Source organism: Primulina tabacum, chromosome 13 (assembly GCF_025594145.1).
Source record: "Primulina tabacum isolate GXHZ01 chromosome 13, ASM2559414v2, whole genome shotgun sequence".
NCBI classification, from domain to species: domain Eukaryota; kingdom Viridiplantae; phylum Streptophyta; class Magnoliopsida; order Lamiales; family Gesneriaceae; genus Primulina; species Primulina tabacum.
The window spans coordinates 27282039-27290030 of NC_134562.1; positions in this window are offsets into that span (position 1 = coordinate 27282039).

Genomic DNA, 7992 nt, shown 5'->3' on the forward strand with positions numbered 1-7992 from the left:
ATGATGAAAGGACAATTGGTTAAGTTTTTACATGATCATGAAAAGCTATTTTAAGTAAAAATATTTTTATTGTTGCATGTGGATGTATATGTATTACTTGTTATCATGGTTAAGGTTTGCTGAGTCAATAGATTCATTAGGTGTGATTGATGCAGATGAGTATGATGTTGATGTTAATGAGAGACTTGATGGTTGAACAAGATGGACTGAAGGTGCACACAACCCGAAGACCAGAGCTAGTTTTTCCGCACTTAGGTTTATGAATTATGTTTATGACTTATGCTAAATGAATTGAGTTACTTTTAAGATTTTATGACTTATGATGATTTTGAGAGGTTTTGAGAGGATGTTAGAGTTAAGTTATTTTTGAAAATTTAAAAGTTAGGTTTAGTTGACGATTTACGATTTTATGCCTTGAATTTCTTTCTTTTGGATTTTTCAAACAATAATTGATTGATTTATTTTTAAATGATGTCAAAAATACATACATACATATATATATACATATACATATATATATATATATAGATAGATATAATTCTGCCGAATAGTATAGGAAGGAAAAAAATTCCTAGTATATGTTAAAGAAAAACGAGTAGTGGACGTTTCAGTTGGTATCAGAGCGATGTTCTTGCCAAGGGTTGTGCCACCGCCAGTTCCGGAAGGCTCCATTGTTAAGGCTCAAGTCTGTAAGTTTAATTATTTTACATGATTTTTATGATGATACCTGCATGTTTACCTGGTTTATACGTTTCTATTACATGTTTAAAAGCTTTTTGAGGTTAAACGATAGATATGCTTAAAATTTTCTCAAAAAGAGGATTAGTATATGCTGCATGGTTAGAAACTTAGATTTAAATACATGTTGGTTACGTTTAGAATTTGGAAAACGTTCAGATATAATGTATCCTAAACGTGCACATAGTACAGATAGGCAAGCCGAGAATACTGAAGATCATCAAGGGAATGCACCCCCACCTCCTAATGAGGATGCTGCTATTCTTGCACTGGAAGGCATGCCACGCTTCTTTTTGCAACAGCTTCAGTAGGCTCCAAAGCCACAACTTGATGTTTATGATCAGTTTCAGAGGCTAGGTCCGATGGACTTTTCTGGAACCACCGACCCGTTTGCTGCTGAGGGTTGAATTCGATCACTTGAGGTGCACTTTCGTTATTTGAATATGGAGACGCTGACCGTGTTAGATGTGCCATGTATATGATTAGAGATGATTCTTTTATTTGGAGGGAAGGGGCGGAACATGTTATTGATTTGGCTACACTTACTTGAGCTCGATTCAAGGAAATATCCTATGAGAAATACTTCACTGCCGACGTTCGAGGACGCTTGAAGAGAGAATTCATGTGTCTCCGCCAGGGGGACACGACTATGGCTGAATTTGTGAGGAAGTTTGATAGGGGTTGTCACTTTGTGTCCCTCATTGCTAGAGATGCTGTGGAAAAATTAAGGCACTTCATAGATGGCCTTTGAAATACCATACCTCGTAATGTGATGATGATGCGACCGGCGAACTATGCAGCTGCCACTGCCCCATGTATTTCAAGTTTAGCAAGCCCTAAAAGATATTGATTATGAGATGCAGTACAAGAGGCAGCAACACCACCAGAGCTCTCAGCCAAATAAGAAGCCATTTATGGGACTTCCTAGAGCTCAAGGGCAGCAGAAGCCCCAAGGGCAAGTGAAGAAGCCAGGACAACCTATCACGCCCCAAGACCAATGCGTCGGTGACATCCGGCATTATTTAACGACTTTAATGAAAAATAATAAGCCTCGTAGCAAATAGCCAAACCAATCTTTTTCATAAATAATCATTGTCTTTTAGATTGACAACAAAATGGAAATTATATTAATAGAATTGCGGAAGCGGAATACAAAAATATACAAAATCTTGATCCTTGAATTCTTGATACAATCACCAGCCCTTAGAACTTCTCATATTCTTCCTCATTCAACTGCTCCACATTCTTATCTGGAGAGATGTAAAGGGTGAGTGCTTTGGGAAACACTCAGCAAGTGGGGGACGATCGATGATCACAGATACATATAATGATAATTTAAAAACATCTTTTAACAGACTTTCAAAACTTAGTATATAAAATATTAACTGAATCAGACTCGAAAGGTGAAACAGAACTTATCAGAACAATTCGTACAGATAGAGCAGAACAAACAGAACAGAATACATCAGAACAAACGGAATATTGTTATTCATTGCGTCATCCATGGTCAAATTGTCCCCCTTATGTTAAGGGATGAGGCCCGAACACAGTTTTATAGCCACTTATGGGGGCCAAACAAACACAGTTTTATACCCACTGATGGAGGCCAGAACACAGTTTTATACCCATTGATGAGGGCCAGACAGAACTACAATCGTCGTTCCATATCCGATTCAATTCATAACAGTGTATTACCAAAAATCAGATTTATCAATTTGTTTGTATCAGAATTTCAAAAGGACTCAGCAGAATCAAAGATTATCAAGACAACAAGCACAAAATGTTACCGATCGAGATTTTAAAAGAAGATAGCATTTTTCGAAATTGAATGGACCCACATGCAAGCTCTGTCATGATATATTTATACAAAGTTTAAGTTTACAATAAAATTACATAGAAAAAACCCATTTACCGTTGGTTCAAATGTGCGGTTCAAACTTGGTCGAAACTCTAGCGCAGCCTTAGCCGAACTTGGTTGTGCGAAGATGGATGAAACTCGAACAGGTTGAAGGATCGTGCGCTGGTGCCTTTGAAGGCATTCCAAACAAGATATTCTCCAATGAGTTGCAATAGCTAGTATTCTAAGAATGTTAACACCGATGAATTAAATCGAGTTTGGTTAAAAACCAAGCGGAAGAAACTCGAAGTAATCCTTCGTGTAGAAGGCTGTTAAATTAGAAAATATTTTAACTTACGTAAACTGAATAACTGAAAAATAGGGGATCAATTGTCGCATATATCAGTTCAGTTATGGCAAGAACTGAACTGACGGATGCTCTAACTGATCAAGTCAGTTTTAAAACAACTGTTAATCAGTTAAATACACAAGATATGATTATGGATGTTCGGAGACTTCAACTGCTCATACGTCACCCCTTCTACCACCTCGGATAGGATCCACTAGAAGACTTTGATTTATACAACTACTTGTACAAACCCACCCAGCTTAGGACTTACCCATTGCCTAACTGAAATCCTAGTATAGACTGAAGGCAGCACCTTCCAGCCAACACTTCTTTAACGTCTATGTGAGAAAGACTACATACACAAGTTTAAAGTCTTTGTGCAAGACTGTATTTGAGTGGTGGTGGAGTGTGTTCGTGTGTGAGAACTGAACAAGGATGTTCTCACACACTGAGGGAAATAAACTTCTAATCTAAGCTGATATGACTGAGAATAGTTCGCTCTAGGCTGAATGCTTCTTGAAAGCAGATAGGCAAATAACGTGCCCTTTCTTTTTCCACACTCTCTCTGGTTCTATTTTGTTTTCGCTTATTTTCGTCTCCACTGATCTTCTCTATTTATAGGCGGGAAACTGATCGTATAATGAGACTCAATTATTGTATCCGTTGCATCTTAACAAGTTTTGTTAACATCAAAATTAAGATTGCGAACTTAAAAAGTTCAAACAATCTCTCCCTTTTTCATGATCACAAAACTTGAGCAGTTAAGAACAATATATTCAGTTCAAGAGTTAGTCCATTTAAATATTATTAAAAGCTCTCCCTCAAGAACTGAATTAAAGACGGTTTGGAAAACTAATTTAAGGATTGAGAGTAAAAGAAAAATTCTCCCTTAAAGAATGAATTGAAAACCTCTTTGAAAAACAGATTTAAGAGAACATCTTCAGTTGAAAAAAAGAAAGATCCTCCTTAACTACTGAAATTATTTTTTCAAACAAAAAAAAAACTGATTGAACAAAAAAATTCAGTTTGAGAGTACAGAAAAAAACTCGCCCTAAAAGTGAATAAAAGCCCGTATTTGAGAAGTAATTATCTAAGCATTCATTTAGAGGTTATATTCATTCAAGCAATGTAGACAAGAAATCTGAAAATATCCATTTAGTCACAACGAAAAACAGCTGAATAAACAAGATGTTTATTTAATCAAATAAATTTCCTTTTATTTTTACATTTGAGTACATACAACAGTTGAAAGCGAAATTGCTACAATAATAGCATATTTTAAACAACATAAGATATCAGTCGGTTTATATGTGAGAGAACTGGATATACCAACAACTGGTTGCCTTGAATGCTTGAAATGCTGCACCGGTCGTGAGTTCAATTTGCTAGAGAAACGAGTTAATTTGCCTTGAACTTGATCTCTTTGCTAGATAACTGGTCGAGCAGACTCAAAATAGGCTCAAGCAGAATACAACTGGTGATTTAATCAACCAACAACCCAGCATGGATGAGTTTCGTCTGAAGAACAGCTGACCTAGAAGGCTTGCAAATGAAATTTTTTTCATCGACAATTTAGCCGTGCATCTTGACAGATGAAGCTCAGGACCCTGCAGGCTGATTAAAGCCCCAAAACTAGGAGTCGAGAGAAGTGGCGACAAAGTTAGTCGCATAGCCAATCCTCTCAACCCTTCGCAATGAGTGATAGATAAACATTTTCAAATAGTTTTGAAAATAGTATGAAATTCTTTTAAATAGCTTTTAACACTATTTTAAAGTAACATATTTTAAAAAACAATTTTCTTCAAATGTTCTTCTTAGAACAGCTAGCTCTGATACCAATTGAAGGATCATGTGCTGGTGCATTTGAAGGCATTTCAGACAAGATATTTTCCAATGAGCTGCAATAACTCGTGTTTTAAGAATGTTAACACTGATGAATTAAATCCAGTTTGGTTAAAAATCACGCGGAAGAAACTCGAAGTAATCCTTCGTGAAGAAGACTATTAAATTAGAAAACATTTTAACTTATGTAAACTGAATAACTGAAAAGTAGGGGATCAGTTGTCGCATATATCAGTTCAGTTATGTCAAGAACTGAACTGACAGATCTCTAACTGATCAAGTCAGTTTGAAAACAAAAGTTAATCATTTAAATATACAAGATATGTTTATGAATGTTCGGAGACTTCAACTGCTCCTACGTCACCCCTTCTGCCACATCGGGTAGGATCCACTAGAAGACTTGGATTTATACAATTACTTGAACAAACCCACCCAGCTTAGGACATACCCATTTCCTAACTGAACTCCTAGTCTAGACTGAAGGAAACACCTTCCAGCCAACACTTCTTTAATGTCTATGTGAGAAAGACTACATACACAAGTTTAACGTCTTTGTGCAAGACTGTATTTCAGTGGTGGTGGAGTGTGTTTGTGTGTGAGAACTAAAAAAGGATGTTCTCACACACTGAGGAAAATAAGCTTCTAATCTAAACTGATATAACTGAGAATAGTTCCCTCTAGGCTGAATGCTTCTTGAAAGCAGATATGCAAATAAGCGTGCCATTTATTTTTCCACACTCTCTCTGGTTCTATTTTGTTCTCGCTTATTTTCGTCTCCACTTATCTTCTCTACTTGACTCGTCAGTTGAACTGATTTTGCTCTTGTTCAGTTGAACTGGTCAACTGAGTTCTTCATCAGTTTAACACTCCTTCGGCTAGCCAGACTTCTGAGGTTCTCCTGCTGAACCACCTATCAGTTGGACAATAAGCTGAACTGCTCATATGACATATCAGTTTGTCTGATTAAGTTTGTGGTATCAGTTGAGATTCAGATACCTCGTAACTGATCCTAGCTTCTGCACACTAAGGTAAAACATTTGTGACATAAAATAACAAGTTTTGTTAACATCAAAATTAAGATTTCGAACTTAAAAGTTCCAACACAAGTGATGACCGAAAATCGGTACAGAGCCTTCACGATTGCAACACGAGATCGCCGGCACGACTCTTTCTTCTCCTTCCTTGCTAGTGGCGGTCGAGAGGGTGTTTGGAGGGTAGATGGCCGATTTTTTTTGTGGCTTTTTGGGTGTGGTTTCTTTAGTATGTTGGGGTGGTATTTATAGTTGAACAAGTGTCCTTTCATCACCCCTTGGCCACCCCCTTGATGCCCAAGAAAGGCCTTCAATGTGGTCAAAGTCCATCCAACTCAAGGGTCTCATTGATCAACTCAAGAGTTATTTCCTACACATTAAATTTGTCCATTCCTTTAGCTCTTCCCTTAGCTCCCTTTTTGGTTCTTTTAGGACAAGAAAGGTTGAGCTTCCTTGAGCTAAAAGATTGAATTCATGAGTTGGGGTTTTACTCTCCTAGTGGTGACTCTTTTCGATTGTTTGGTTTTCTTGTAGCGTAGATCCCCTTTGAGCTAATCCTCGAGCTTTTGAGTTTCTCCCTCAAGCCGTGTTAGATGATTTGCCTTGAAATTTCGAATCGTCAAATAACCAAAGCCACCAAAACCTAAAGAACTTAAACATGTAGAGAGTCCACTGTGCAAAGAGTGCAATCGCTCAAATTTTGGCAAGTGCATGTGGGGGACATACAAATGCTTCATATGCAAAGAATAAGGATATAAAACGGCTGATTGCCCGAAGAAGAAAGAACCTATTATGGGTAGAGCTTATGTGATGCATGCTGAGGAGGCGGAGGAGGAGCCAGACACGACCAATCACCAGTAACCTAGTTATTTAATGTTTTTATATTGGTTTTATTGCATGAAATGTTAAATTGGTTATGAGAATTGATTTGGGATCAAGAAGAACCTATTGGAAATTAGGTTACATGTTCTACCTTAGTTCGATTTAAGGAATGACAATAGAAACCATAAAAACTGAACATGAATTATGAGCCTTAATTATGAAAAGGAGATAATTAAATCCAAATAAGAGTTATAGGGCTTAAAATTGAGAGAAATCAAAATTTGGGCATGAATGGGTATTTTCAAAAATTATGAGGACCAAGTGGAAAAATTCGAAACTCAAGGGGTCTAATTGCACATGACCGAAATTTTAAGGACCCATCCAAAATTTTTGAAGAATCCGAGGACCAAAAGCGAGAGGACCCGAAAACTCAAGGGTAAATATGAAATTTTCAAAACTTAGGGACTAATCTGCAAACCTCCAAAATAATGGGTTGCTCTGAAATTTCTAAGGATCAAAACAATAATATTCAAGAATTTATAGCCTAAATTGATGGAAATCAAAATTGTATGGGTTAATATGCAGATTTTCGAAAAATATTAGGGCCAAAAAGGGTAGAAAATCCGAACTTCAAAGTTGAAAATGCGAATTTTCGGGTAAAAAAATTGAAATTTTTCCAAAAATTTTGGGTAATCAATGATAGAAACTCCTTAAGTTTCAACAATATTGGAATTGATGGGATTTTTGTGGCAGAGAGGATATTCATTCTAGGTGCAGCTACCTACGCATTGCTAGACTCGGGAGCTACACACTCATTCATATCCGAGGAATTCGTCAAGCGACTAAATATTATACCCAAAGATATGTGATTGGGCTTCAAAGTTTCTATTCCTTCCGGTGATCAAATGATCACTTCAAGTATTGTAAAGAAATTGGAGCTCCGTTTGTAACAAGATGTGGTTCGAGCAGACCTCATCGTACTCCCAATGCCTGAATTCGACATTATATTTGGTATGGATTGGTTATCATTGAATGGAATTTCGATAGAATTTCGACATAGGTCAATGTCTACTCGGCCGCCTAGTGGGAAATCTTTTGTCTTTGACGCAGCGAAGAACAAGAAAATGCCGCACATTATATCTTGTATGTGTGCGAGGAAGCTTATGAGACGAGGATGCCAAGCTTTCCTAGCATGTATTACTTCAACACATGTTCCTGTCAGTCAGAAGCTAGAGGATGTTGAGGTCGTCAGAGACTATCTTAGCGTCTTTCCTGAGGACGTTTCTGGCATTCCACCGGACCGTGAGGTGGAATTCTATATTGAATTGATGTCGGGCACTGTACCAATTTCTAAAACGCACTATCGTCTAGCA